The sequence below is a fragment of the Nyctereutes procyonoides genome, unplaced genomic scaffold (genome assembly GCF_905146905.1).
Source record: "Nyctereutes procyonoides isolate TBG_1078 unplaced genomic scaffold, NYPRO_anot_genome, whole genome shotgun sequence".
Lineage (NCBI taxonomy): Eukaryota > Metazoa > Chordata > Mammalia > Carnivora > Canidae > Nyctereutes > Nyctereutes procyonoides.
Genome location: NW_026575141.1, coordinates 14334160 through 14348165, shown reverse-complemented (window position 1 = coordinate 14348165; position 14006 = coordinate 14334160). Strand labels below are relative to the sequence as shown.

Here is a 14006-nt window from a genome sequence, read left to right as displayed (position 1 = left end):
AAAAATAATTTAATAATTATTCCAGACTCCTGAATGTATTTGGCAGAATACTTCATAAATTAATAGAAATACTTTGAAACTATAAATTAGGATGAATATATCCAGATATAACTGTTTTTTAGGTTTTTTTAAATTCCAGTTAGTTAACAGACAACGTAATAATGTCAGGTATACAATTTAGTGATTCAACATTTACATAACACACCCAGTGTTTACCACAATATATAACTTTAAAGGAAGATCTCTGAATATATCTTACACTGTTATTCTTTTATTGTCTCAAGCTCAATTTGCCCACAATTATATTTATTTTCTTCTTAATGCTTATTCTGTGCATATTATGAATTATATAGAAATTCAGGGTGGCCCGGGTGGCTCAGCAGTTTAGCGCCACCTTCAGCTCAGGGCATGATCCTGGAGACCAGGGACAGAGTCCCATGTCGGGCTCCCTGCATGGAGCCTGCCTGCTTCTCCTTCTGCCTATGTCTCTGCCTCTCTCTCTCCATTCTGTGTATTCTCATGAAGAAGTAAAATCTTAAAAAAATAAAAAATAAAAATAAAAAAATTCACAAAACACGTAGAGTTGCTATTCCAATTTTTCTTCTCTTATTAGAGGATACTATAAGATTTATAACAAACATTTTATGATTCAGGAAAAGCTGCTGAACATGAGTATTTATGGCCCATGATCAGGCTTCAATTATTAAAGAATTTAGAGTTTTATGAAATAGTCAAGAATCTTGCTATAGCCATGGTGACAATAGTTCAGACTCCTTTACTGAGTTCTTATTGCATGCCAGGTGGTATTGCTGAGGATACAGAACAAAATTTAGCATTCATTCATTATTCATCATGTACTTGAGCCCTTATCACGTTCCAGTTACTACTCTAGTCGCTACGGATGCAGAATTAAATGAACAGTTGCAAGCAGGGAAAAAAAAAAAAACCACAAAACACCAAAAAAAACCAGACATACCAGTAATTATAGTACACTATGTTGTATATTATTTTAAGAACAGAACAGGGTAATGTTTGAGGGCATAGCCAGGGGAACTTATTGTAATGTAGAGACTTTGGAAAAGCCTCTAGAAAAAGTCAGACACGAGTAGAGAATGAAAGAAGTTAGCCAATGGAAGGGAAAGGGAAAGAAAACAGGACAGAAGAAATTCTCTTCGATAGCACATAAGAAAGTACTTTTCACCTACAACATGATAAACAAAAATGAGGTATTATTTAAGATACTGCCCATTATACAATAAAATTCACAGAGGAAGAACTGTAACTAATTTTTATATCACATACAACAAATAAAACAATAAAGAAAGAAAAATCAGTATTATATATCCACGACATGTTACAATTCCTAATAAAAATGTAAAATCTCAGTTTATAAAAGAAGAAAATTCAATTCACACGGTTTCCAAGATACAAACTAAAAATGATAAACAACAAAAGGATGAAAATAAAAAATATATTTTATACTATATGTTATTTCTATTTTGTTATTTATACTGGTAATATCACTAAAAAAGAATCATCACATTAATATATATATTAGATATAATAGAATTCAAGAAAAGTGTATTAAACATTAATGTACTTAACAACATAGCATAACAATATATATCAAAAATTGGTAAAAATAAAAGAAGAAACTAATAATTTCACAAACCTTGAGGGATTAGTTTACTTATTTCAAAAGTCAACAAATGGAGTTGGCCAAAAAAAGGGAATGTTATAAAGGATATGAATCACACAATTAAATACCATGTTTACTTTTGCGTCCATTAAACTTGTGCTACACATTTTTTAAACGCAAATGGCATCCTCACAAAACTTGATAATGTATTAGACAGAGATAAAGCCTTAAAATTTGGAAAGCGAAAGTCACATTACATCCTCTCACCACAATTAGATAAAATCAAAATGTAGTATATTTAATTCACTCTAAGATATACAATTCTTTTTATCTCCAACATTGGAATAACAGCATGAATTTGCTCTTTCCCAGGCAGTATCTGGAATGCAGTTGTTATTGCCTGTGTCTGAGCAAACTTTCTGTTTTTATTACTCTGATGGCATGGATCATCAGCGTACAATGTAAGGACCCTCTGAGAAAAAAAGATGGAAGAATGAGATGTAATTGTTATCTGGAAACCCATTTATTAAAAATTTCAGGTAAGATTTTATAAAAAGTGCCAGAATTAAAATCTGTAGGGCTCCTTCAGTGGGCATAAAGTAAAAACTCTGAATGGTAAGAAAGCACTAAATCATAGTTTGAGTGTATTTTTTTTCTTCCTTACTAGTATACCAAGTAATGTTTCTTCTAGTCAAAAAGGCCTTAAATTCAATAATAACAGGAATAAAATAATGAAGGGAGACAAGTAGTTAAAGGGCAAGAATGAGAAAAGGAGGAAGAAAGAAAGAAAATCTATTTTTGTGGAAAAATTTTTAAAAATAAAGAAAAACAAAAATGTTTAACTTATTTAAAAATGAATGATAGTTACATACAACATAAATCTTAAAGCAACAGAAAATAGAGCATTGCTGACAGGGTAATTTAGATCTTTCAATCATTCATTAATTTTAAATGACTAAAAAATAAATAAATAAAACAACCAATAAACTAAAGCTAGAGAATACCAAAAAACAAGGAGACTAAAAGAAAATAGATGGGATTAGTGTGGTTCACAGTAGAAATTAATTAATCAGAAAACTGGAAAGCAACAGATTCGATCAATTAAACAAAATCCCAATTCTTTGAAAAGTAGTGTCATGTGACCAATGGCTCCATTTGTGGTGAGCACAGCATAATTATATAGAGAGATAATGAATCACTATGTTGTATACCTGAAACTAAGGTAACACTGTGTGTCACCTATACTCAAATTTAAAAAAAATTAAAGTCGGGCAGCCCAGGTGGCTCTGCGATTTAGTGCCGTCTTCAGCCCAGGGCCTGATCCTGGAGACCCAGGATCGAGTCCCACATCGGGCTCCCTGCATGGAGCCTGCTTCTCCTTCTGCCTGTGTCTCTGCCTCTGTCTCTCTCTCTCATGAATAAATAAATAAAATCTTTAAAAAAAAATTAAAGTCTAGGGGATCCCTGGGTGGCTCAGAGGTTTGGCGCCTGCCTTTGGCACAGGGAGCGATCCTGGAGTCCCGGGATCCAGTCCCGCGTCGGGCTCCTGGCATGGAGCCTGCTTCTCTCTCTGCCTGTGTGTCTGCCTCTTTTTCTCTGTCTATCATAAATAAATAAATAAATCTTTAAAAAAAATAAAGTCTAATAAAACAAATAAAGCTTAGAAAATTTGGTGGAGTGTGTGTGTGTGTGTGTGTGTGTGTGTGTGTGAAGGGTTCTGTTAAGATGCAATCAATGTTAAGAATAACAAAAATGACACAACTAAGAATGTGAAGATTTAAAAATATACTATAAACATATAATACTATAAACTAAACAGCATTACACACATCTTTAAACCAAGACATTGGATACTTCGATAAAAACTTATGTCTCTTAAAAAAACATAACTTATGGAATTTGATTCTACAAGAGATAAAAATTGAAGAGCTATACCTAAAAAAAAGCACCCAAGTTAGGATAGGTTTAATAGAAAATCTTCCAAACCTTCAATTAGCAGATAAAAATTACCCCAGAGGGAAAAAAAACAAACATAAAATGCTTCCCACGCCTTCTTTTTAAGGTTGCAATGTGGAGGTAGGCAAAAACAGCAGAAAGGTAACGAGAGCTAAACCAACCTCTTTCTGACCAGAGACAGTAGATACTATAATTTAATATTGTATTAAAAGGCTAACATATCAGTACCAAGCAAGATTAAAGCTAGGAATGAAGAAATATAGTTCAACTTCTAAAATTAAAAGATTAAAGAAGTGGAATGGTGTTGGGTACAAAATCTTCACAATATTATATATTTGACTTATTTAGATTTATTAAATGCTAATTATGTAACTAAGATATACTTAATGCTGATTTTGCATAAATATGTAAGACAAAGTCTCTGCTCTCATAGATCTTACAGTCTAAAGATTTTACATAGTTGTGAACTATTATAATTTTTTCCAAAAAAGTATTCAAGCTTTTCATTTAAAATTTTTCAAAATTCCACATGAGCTAAATTGTATGGTATTTGTCTTTCTCTGACTGACTTTTTGATTAGAATAATACTCTCTAGCTCCATCTACATTGTTGCAAATAGCAAGATTTCATTCTTTTTTATGGCTGAGTAATATTATATTGTAAGTATACACTACAACTTCTTTATTCATTCATCATGTCGATGGAATTTAAGAAACAAAACAAATGAACATAGGAGAAGTAAAAGAGAGCAAGGCAAACCATAAAACAGACTCTTAACTACACAGAAAACAAACAGGGTTGCCGAAGGGAAGTGGGCAGGAGGATGAGTTAAATAGGTGATAGGGATTGAGGGGGGCACTTGTGATGAGCACTGAGTGTTGTGTGTTATTTAATTTTGAAATCACTAAATACTACACCTGAAATTAATGTTACACTGTACGTTAATTAATTGGAACTTAAATAAAAATTTGGAAGAAAAAAACTTTTTTCTTTCATGAAGAAACCTATCAAGAGTGGGGGTAAACAGTCCTGATCCTCAAAGTACACATAATATCCTTCTGAGTACATGAACATAAGCATTATGAATTGCACAGAAGAGGCTTCTCCAAAATGAGATCTTGAGAAATTTAAGAAAGAATTTTCTAAACTTCTAAATTTTAAAATTCATCGTTCCTTAGATGTATGGCATCAAAATGTGTGTTTGTGTGTGCCTATACATCACATGCATATACACATGGCTGTCTAGCTGTGTAACTTTGGGCAGATTACATAACTTCTGTATAACAGGATCTTCATGCGTGTAATGAGAATAATCCTCATACATCTACCTCAAAGGGTACTTATAAAAATTAATGAGTAAATATCATAATAGTTTCAGAACACTACCCAGCACATGGTAGATGCTATAGATGATGATGATGATGATGATGATGATGTTGTTGACAGTGATGTTGATGATGACAATTTTCTGTGGTGTGTTTAGATAAGTGGGATATTTGGGAGGATTACAATTAAAAATGTAATGATAAATACACTAAAAAAACTGGAACTTGGTCAACCCAGGTGGCTCAGCGGTTTAGCGCCAACTTCAGCACAGGGCATGATCCTGGAGACCCGGGATCAAGCCCCACATCAGGCTCCCTGTATAGAGCCTGCTTCTCCCTCTGCCTGTGTCTCTGCTTCTTTTTCTCTCTGTGTCTCTCATGAATAAATAAATAAAAAAAAAAAAAACCTAGAACTCCTAGGGGTACTTTCATCCTCATATAGTATTCTTCCTGTCTGCATAACCAGACATTCTCATTGCACTTTGTATACAACTAGTGAGACTACATTTAGTAAATACACAGTCAACCTCTCATATGGAAAAAAAGAAAAGAGATAGTACAAGGTCCCACTTTGTACCCTGGAAGACTTCCGTTCTACTTTCATTAAAAATGGTTTCTTTCTCTCTCTCTCTCTCTCTCTCTCTCTCTCTCTCTCTCTCTTTTTAATATAGAGTATCATGCCTGGATCTACATTAGATGTGCCTAAATTACAAATTTCATTACATCTCTTCTTTCTTACTTCTTTCCTTAGTTCAACTCATTGGATTATATGATCTTTATGATTTGCATTGGCTCAGAAGTACAGTACTAAACTTAATAATAATGCTAGAAGATACTTCTTTGTCATTCCATTTTTTTTATTTTTATTTATTTATGATAGTCACAGAGAGAGATAGAGAGAGGCAGAGACATAGGCAGAGGAAGAAGCAGGCTCCATGCACCGGGAGCCCGATGTGGGATTCGATCCCGGGTGTCCAGGATCGCGCCCTGGGCCAAAGGCAGGTGCCAAACCGCTGCACCACCCAGGGATCCCCTGTCATTCCATTTTTAAAAGTCATCCTGGGTTTAAACAGAAGGCCTCTATGGCATATGACCAAGAGATCAGTATCCCTTGATGAGACACAGATCATCTCAGATCCATCTGGCTTAATTTCTGGCTATCTCTTATTTTGATATGAAAAGGAGCAGGTCACTAGACTAGACACCTGGTGGCTGTAGATCAAACACAATTCCTCTTCACCCTCCCAGCTCTGTCTTGGCTCTTGGCTAACATCTCTTGCTTTCACTACATTATACTTCACCTCATGTTCCTAAACCATCATCGCTGCTGTTCCTCAGGGTAATGCCTTTAGAAGCACTTGTGTCTGACAGGTTTATACCTGAATGCCTAAGAACACCTCATCAATCTTCCATGTAGTGGATGGTTTTAAATGAAGCTATCAAGTATGGCTAGACTTAAAGACCAAGAAAGAGAGTGGGAGCAGAAAGGGGCTTTAAAGGCTCAATCCCCACACTAGGATATATATCTTTCAAAATGAGTTTCCTCCTTCCTCTCTGTCGATTACCCATCAGGTAGCATTTATTTGGCTATTTAACATAGGTATTTCTAGGAGAAGGAATTTGTGGAACAAATCTGAACTCCTAATATCCTGAACATAAATGCTCTCTATAAAGGAGTTTGCCACATTTATAATTTGGGTTTCCCCATACTGATTTGATTACTTTGTGGGTTGGATCACTTTCGAAAGCAGGAGAGAAATCTCCCTTTATAAAAAGGCAGGATATAGAAAGACCACAGAAAATTGGAAAGACTTTTTATGCTTTCACACAGTAGTTTCTGTTGATTTCAATCATACGCAGACCTGAGAACTGCATGATTAATATCTGTGAGACTTCCAGGAGAACACATGAAAGAAAACTACAAAGACAAATTATGGATATAATATCCATTTCAAAACAGGCCTTAGTGGAGAACAGACCTTTAAAGAAGACAGGAAAAGAGAGGCCAGCCAGGGGAAAAGACAAGAAACAAGCAGACTATAACACTCAGCTCTTTACAGCTTCCACTGCCAGCTCCTTACTGTTTGAAACTGACTTGGGGTCAGGAGAAAGCAGCAGTATCCCTCCACTGAAGGCCACTGGTAAAAAGGCCTTCTGGAGACCACAAACTCAGAGAACTTCATGGACATGAAATTTTGCCGATATTCCAGGCCAGAGAGAAGTGTATGCCCATTGTTAAGGAGGCTTCACCATTCGGTAGGTGCTTCTGCTTCTTTTTTTAATCAACATATTATCCATGAAGTGAGGTTCTCTAATTGCTGGACTTTCAAATGATCAAACCTCCTCTTCAGGAAACATCAAGTTTTTCGGAGGAATTATGGTTTTGCTGTTCTCATCAAGCAGGGATCCAAATAAAGCCCCTTCCCAAAGATAGGCATTTGTTTCCATTGTCCTATACTGTTAAGCCTGGTGCCCGCTATATTTGGCAGTTAATTTTGGTGTTCTTCAGAAGCACTGCCAAAATATGACATTGAAAATAGCACAGCACTATTTTTAGCATGTAGGCTAAAAATAAGGAAGTCTTTCCATGGGGATAACCAACAGAAATCCTCATTCTGAAGTTATGTTCAGCTTAGCCTCCACAGCCTTTGCTTCTGTTTCATTTTGACAATGAGAGGAGAAGTCAATATATTCAAGCCTGGTATAATTTTATATCATTACAAGAGCATTACAAGAGCAAGAATATGGAAAGATTCTATAAGATAATGAGACTAATTCTGAATTTCCTTATTCTTAAGGGATAGGCTTACTTTATGTTTAAACACCAAGGCTCAGTTATAGTTTCATTTTGAAATTCATGAAAACTTGATTTTACAAAATAAAATAAGTGGGAACATGATTTTAAAAAGATGGGATATGTTAACAACTAGTTCATAAACATGTGCCAATCGGAAGCCTAAAAATATAGAGCCCCCCTGCCTTTCCCTGACTGACTGTTGATTATTTATGAAGCTCCCTAGTCCTTATCCCTGTTTGATTCTAGACACTCCTTTCTCTCCCAAGTAAGTGACTCATTATAAAGAACCTTTAAATAATACTAGTAAGAGATCATGTTAAAACGATTGCAAGCTTCAAAGAACAAGAGCAATTATTTCCCCTCTTTGGTGATGGTGCAGGTGGTCCTCAAATTAATGGCCACAATGGTGGCAGTTAGTGTGACCAAAGCAGCAACTGTGGCAGATGTTTACTTGTGAGGCTTCCTCTATTACTGGCTAATGTCACCTTCATTACCATTGTCCCAGGTCTGGAAAAAACCACAGGCATTCTAACTAAAACCATACTTGAAGGGTAGCTGTGAACTTTGGTGGAACTCACGATCATTTTAGTTTTTAATCTATTTCACCTACAGCTCATTAAAGTCCTGTAATTCACTGGAGAATAGTTGCTGCTAGAGGCAATTGAAGAAAACTTATAGAAGTTGAGCCCTCCTTTCTTCTACAGCAATCAATGCCATTCTCCTCTAGCTATAATCTCTGTTTTAATCAGCCTACATTGCTGTAAGAATTAATACATCAAATTACCGAGCAGTTAGTTTCAAACTGCTCTGATATAAAGTCCACAGGTTTAAATTGACTTTGAAATGGCATTTTTTCCATTAAGCTTTATAGTCCTCATCTATTTCATTCCCAAATCATAATTAATGAAATTTTAATGTTGTTAGTTACAATATGTGAGCATCATTCATTAGTGAGAAGAAAAATAAAAAGAAGCATTAATCAACTTTACCTTTAAAACAAAATCACAGCCATTTAAGATGCTTTACAGAGGAAGTCTGTACCTACTACACACCAAAGGGGCCCATTTTTTAAACAGTGGTTATAAAATAAAACTGTCAGTATTCTGTCAGATGTTATTTGGTCTTTATGCTAATACACTGGAATCCCTTATTGTTCATGATAAAAACAAGACATTCATGAACAAGTACAAAAGTGCTATCTCTTTCCTCTGAAGTGGAAATTCTAATTACTACTAGATTATTGTGCCTCAAACTGCATCATGGGACATGGTATGACAATAGCAGTAATGTGGTCTTTCAATCTATCCTATCATCACCTAAAGATAAATTCCCAAGTGGAATACTCTCAAACATTCAACTGTTCCTGCACAGGATTATTTTCCATATTACAAAGTCTATTTCTGGGTTATTTTATTTTTACCTGGTTTTTAGCCACTTAGGAAATGTTTGAAATTCTACCCAGTAAACCACACATATTCCCTGTGGAGGGCAGGATGGCTGACACACAGCCACATCCCTGTGGTTGGTACTACACAAAAATCCTCCCACAGCTATCCCAGTGCTGTGGCTCATTCCTAATTAAATTAGCCATTTTTGAAATCATTTAATGTGTCCTCCTTCTCCTTTTTGGTCATAATAAACCTATATGTGACTTAGCTATCCTATAATTCTGCCTAATTGGTTTCAGCTGTCATTTCAGAATCCAAAATGCACAGGCAGCCTGGGGCTGGTGACTGGAACAGGAAGCATTTCCAACCACACACCCATCATGTAAAACCAGGAACTTGAAAGATCTTTTCCATTAAAACAAAAAACTTACTATTTGGCTTCTGGCAATGACAGTATGGGTAGACAGATTATACAGCTCTACCCAGGCAGTAAGACTGTTGTGAGTCATTTTTCTCTGATCAAAAGAATGTAGATGTTCATGCTCTAACGGTTCATGTCTGAAGTAGTTTCAATATTGTATGGGCTTATCCATATATGGAACATGTATCTGTATCCATATCTACATCTCTAGAACTTATTTAGTTTATAAAACTTCTAGGAAGTATACATTATTTCCTCTTTAAAATTAAATAAATTCAAAGTATAAATTTGGAAAGTCTCAAGAGAATTGAGGGGATCTTCCCAAAGTAGAACATTGTGGTTCTACAAAAACATATGTTACTCCTGCATCAGAAGAATGTGTAAAATGTTTTCTCTTGAAACAGTGAAGGAAAGAGCTACCCAGTATGGTTTATATGCCCTCTGGGAAACCATTCACAAGCCTAAACCAATAATAAATTTTAATGGAGTCAAATAGCCACTTTAAAAAGATGTTCCTATTATTTTGAAGCCAGTTTGACGTTTTAAAAGGAAAAATAAAAAGCCAGTGGGTACAAAGAATGGAATGCTCTGATCATCCAACATCCTCAAAAATTTGGGGAAAGAAAGAAAGGTTAACAAAGTGGGCCACATAAAATTTTCTGGAGTCCAAGGAGGAGAAAAGAGAAAAGAAAATGACTGAAAGAGTTTTTGGGAATATCTTAACTCCGAAAACACCTTCTGTAGTTGCCCTGCTAGAAATAGGGGAGATCCTGAAATTATAGGAAAAAAGTGACACGAGGGGGAAAAGTTATAAACAGAGAACTAAAATGGAAGAGAGAAAATAACAAGGACAGTAAAGAGGTGAGGGAAGGGAAGGTAAAAGAATCAAAGGTGCCAGTCTGGGATCAGTTTCACTAACTGCGAAGCACAACAGAGGAGATTTTGTTTTATAATACTGGTTCTCAGGGGTAAGAGCAACACCCACCTACGGACTGATTATACCAGATGCGTGGTTCAGAAAACGTTATAAGTTACACTACAATGAGCTTCAGGTACATGGTTTTCTGATTTTAAAAACTGCAACTCTGAAACACATAATTCAATGAAGATAGTAAGCAATTATAATTTGTTAAATTCTCACTTTTTTTTAAGCAAAGTGAATGAAAATCAAAATACATTTTCAAAATCTTAGAATGGAAGTATTGTAAAATGCATAAAAATGAATAAAAACTATTCACTATGTAGGACCTCAGTGATAAGTCTGAGGGAAATAAGAATGACAGTCACATAAATGTGAGTAATACTCTTCCTCTTCTTACCTATAATGAAACATTTATAACCTGTTCATATCACTTGATCCAGCATTAAAAATATTAGAAGGTTTTCTCCCCCAAGGAAATACAAAGGGATATATTAGAAGAAGTAATATTACTAAGAATTTATAATACAAAATACTTTGGAGTTGTTAAATATAGTTATAAATATCTGATTATTTATGGGGCAAGGGCTGTGGGCTATAGAAAAAGGACATATAAAAGGGACGCGTAAAAAACCTCTGAATTAGAGGAACAGTCTTAAAAATAAATTTATATTACAAAGGTAGAGCTCATTTAAATCCTCCTGGTTAGGGACACCTGAGTGGCTCAGCGGTTTAGCGCCTGCCTTCGGCCCAGGGCATGATCCTGGAGTCCCAGGATCGAGTCCCACATCAGGTTCCTGTGTGGAGCCTGCTTCTCCCTCTGCCTATGTCTCTGCCTCTCTCTCTCTCTCTCATTAATAAATAAATAAAATCTTAAAAAAAATAAAAAAAATAAATCTTCCTGGTTGGTGGAAATACACAGAGAATAAAAGGACAAAGCTTTCAGAAAAAGTCCTGACAAACAGTGAAATGTCTGTTATATATGATGAAAAAGGCCATTTATATCACTATTCTTGTGACACACCTGAGGCATAAGCACAGCTGTAAGCTTATGTAGTTACTAAGCACAACTGTAATTATTTCAGTATAGTACATAAAGGGGCAAAGTAATTTGGATTTCTCAAACTCAGTGAGTACAAGGTCCACACCAACTTTATTTTTTTCAATGCAAGTTTTTACCTGCAGATTATGGTGTTATGAAATGCAAGAAACTGAAGAGTAGTAAAACATGTTGTTAAAACTCCAGAAAACTGTCAAAGTTTTGTTTCAAGTAGTTCTTTTAATAACAAAGAATAAGAAGGCCTCAGATCACAGGGGTGGGGGTGGGGGGATAGGAATCCCAAATTCATGAATTCTTATATTGTGACCACTTCCAAAAGTTAAAGTAGAGTAGAAATTCTAAAATACCTCTTTTTCAGGATCTACAGCCAAAAGTCAAATTGCTGATTTACCTGTCATAAAAATTTAACCCTGTTAATTTTTTTTCATGTTTTTTGTTACTGACTTTGCTCAATTCATGGACAAAAAAAAAAAGTGCTTAATTCCTTACTATGCATAGTATGAAATTAAAGATATTTTTAAAAAGAACTTTTACTTTTTTTTTTCCTCTCAATCATTAGACACTTGCAAACTTTGCAAGTTAAAGATAATAACTTTCCCAGGAGCTTGACATCTTTGGCAGATATAGTTGATGTTTTGAATATGAATCTTGAACTTTAAGAATCAACGACCGATATTATTGCTCTTCATGATATGTTTTAAGCTTCTATGCCAAAATCTAGTTATGTATTCCATGAATCAGAGCTAAAAATACCTTTTAATTCTCTTGACTTAGTGCAATTTGCCATAAAATGGTTACTGGAAAAAATTTCAAGTAAAAGAATAAAATCTACCAACTCTGTTTAGGATGAATTCAGGTAGTACTTTCCTGACGTTGTGTTTGAAAATACCATTTGAAAGACAGTCTCATAAATGTAAAACAAGATAACGGTGCCCGAATTTGAAACAGTTGCAAAAAAAAAATTTCAGAAAATCATACTAGAAAAATCTTGGACAAAATATCTAAATATTTACTTCCAAATAAATTCATAGGCCTGGCATGTAATTATCATACTTAATATATGAAGCTGGTTGTAATCATTTTTATCAAGAAAAATAAAGCAGAAACAATACATGACATGGAAGGTAACCATATTTGTCCTTGATTCTTGACTCTATGATACAAAAGCTTGTGGTAAGCAAGCTGATTTAATGCCCTCACTGATAAAACATGTGGTTTTTTTAACTGTTAAAAAAACAGAACCAAGTGTTCAATAAAACCTTTTAAAATCATTTAAATTTGTCTTATTAAGAATTCTACATTTATCTAAGGTTTAAAATGATATCAAAGAAAAGCATGAGATTTTTATATCAAGACGAAGGGCATGTGAATTTCAAAATGTGGATACAAACAGATACATAGCCACATTTATTGATTTCAAAACAATGGTAGCACTAACTTCTGTGAGTTTTTTAAAAGATTAAAAAATAGCATATATAGTATATGAGCATAGTATACACATAAACACACATACACATACACACACAACACACATCTGAGCATGACTCATAAAATATGTCCTGAAATACAACATATGGTAGTATCCACTTTCTCTGGGGTTGATACTAAGTAACTTAGGGTATATCAGTCAGGACAGGACAGGTTATATATGCTCTGATAACAAATAACTCTTTCTTACAATTTACTGGCCAAAGACATCAACATCACCAGACCTAAGTTCAAAATGGAAAGGAGGTAAGATCTTCCTATAGGAATTGGGATCTGATTATTAGAGAAGAATAGAGTATTCTACATTAGGCAAATAATACTCACATTTTCCCACTGATAACATAATAAGACTATTAAATACATAGATGAATATACATTTGCAATGACTTTTTAAAATTTTAACTCCAGTATGATTAACGTGCAGTGTTATGTTAGGTTCCATGTATACAATACAGTGATTCAACACTTCCATACAACACACAGTGCTTATCAATGCACTGACTTATAAAAGAACTTGCAGTCAAGGATTTAGTAACTTCAAAGGCATGCTATAATTTCATGAACTCATTCAACTATCTCTCATCTAAAGTTATTTTTTCTAGAAGTTTCTGCCATACTGTGTATTTTTTGCCCCCTCTGAACTCTGAACATCTTATGATTTTCTGGTATGATATCTGATATACTTGGATATTTAAGTCTGAACCCCATATTTCTGTAATCCCCTAAAAGAGAATAAATCCCTGTTAAATTACAGGGTTAAATTATATGTTTAAATTAATCTTTATGACTCTGTCTTGGGTTCTCCCAATGGAGTTTGGGAGTACAACATACTTACTATGTAAAAGAAATAAAATGTGTTTATTAGGTGAAAGGAAGGATAGGGAAACAGGATTAGACAAAGGAAATGTAGGTGTGATGCAGGTCAATAAAGCCTTGGTCAACCTGGCACCAGAGTTGCCCTGCATTGAGCACCCTCTGTGACCAGATCCAGGATGCCTGGAAGAAGGCATGGC

At 34.7% G+C, this 14006-nt stretch overlaps 1 protein-coding gene across 3 annotated transcripts in view; it reads right to left on the bottom strand.

Moving 5' to 3' along the window:
* The window catches only part of CDK14 (cyclin dependent kinase 14), a 564290-nt gene that overhangs the window by 284279 nt on the left and 266005 nt on the right, over positions 1 to 14006 (bottom strand). The window lies entirely within an intron of this gene.